Raw genomic sequence first — 623 nt, 5'->3', positions numbered from 1 at the left:
GATGAAAAGGCTGAAAAAACTAAAATTTGAATCGAAATAAAAATGTTACATTCATTTAAACTGAACATACATACACCGATCAGGCGTACCATTATGACCACCTGTACATCTGTATGCACCTCAGTGCAACACTTCTGCCTTAACAAGTGGGTTTATGAAACTCAAAATGTTTCAGTTTTTGGTGAGATTGTCATAAAAGTATAAATTCAATTATATGTTCATTATTGAGGTCATAGTTAAAGGTGGTGCTGTACTGAACTACATTATATTCAGAGGTGTCTGTATATTTTTGTCCTGCACATTGACATATATGAGAGGGTCAGAAAATAAATACTATATATATATATGAATGTCACTTTCGGCTTTTCCCGTTTGGTCACGCTGACAACTCGCATGTTAACATTTGGCATGTGTTTTACGCCAGATGCCCTTCCTGACACAGCCCTGATTCAAACCCAGGGCACAGTAAGGAAAGCACTGTGCCTTAACCACTAGCCTACCAGGGAAGGCTTACATATATATATATACAGTATATATTTGATCGGGGGGGCAATTGGACGAAGATCGGGGGGGCAATTGGACGAAGGCAGGGTACACCCCGGACAGGGCGCCCACACATCGCA

The sequence above is a fragment of the Monopterus albus genome, unplaced genomic scaffold (genome assembly GCF_001952655.1).
Source record: "Monopterus albus unplaced genomic scaffold, M_albus_1.0 scaffold130.1, whole genome shotgun sequence".
NCBI lineage: Eukaryota > Metazoa > Chordata > Actinopteri > Synbranchiformes > Synbranchidae > Monopterus > Monopterus albus.
Note: the sequence above shows the minus strand (reverse complement) of the source record.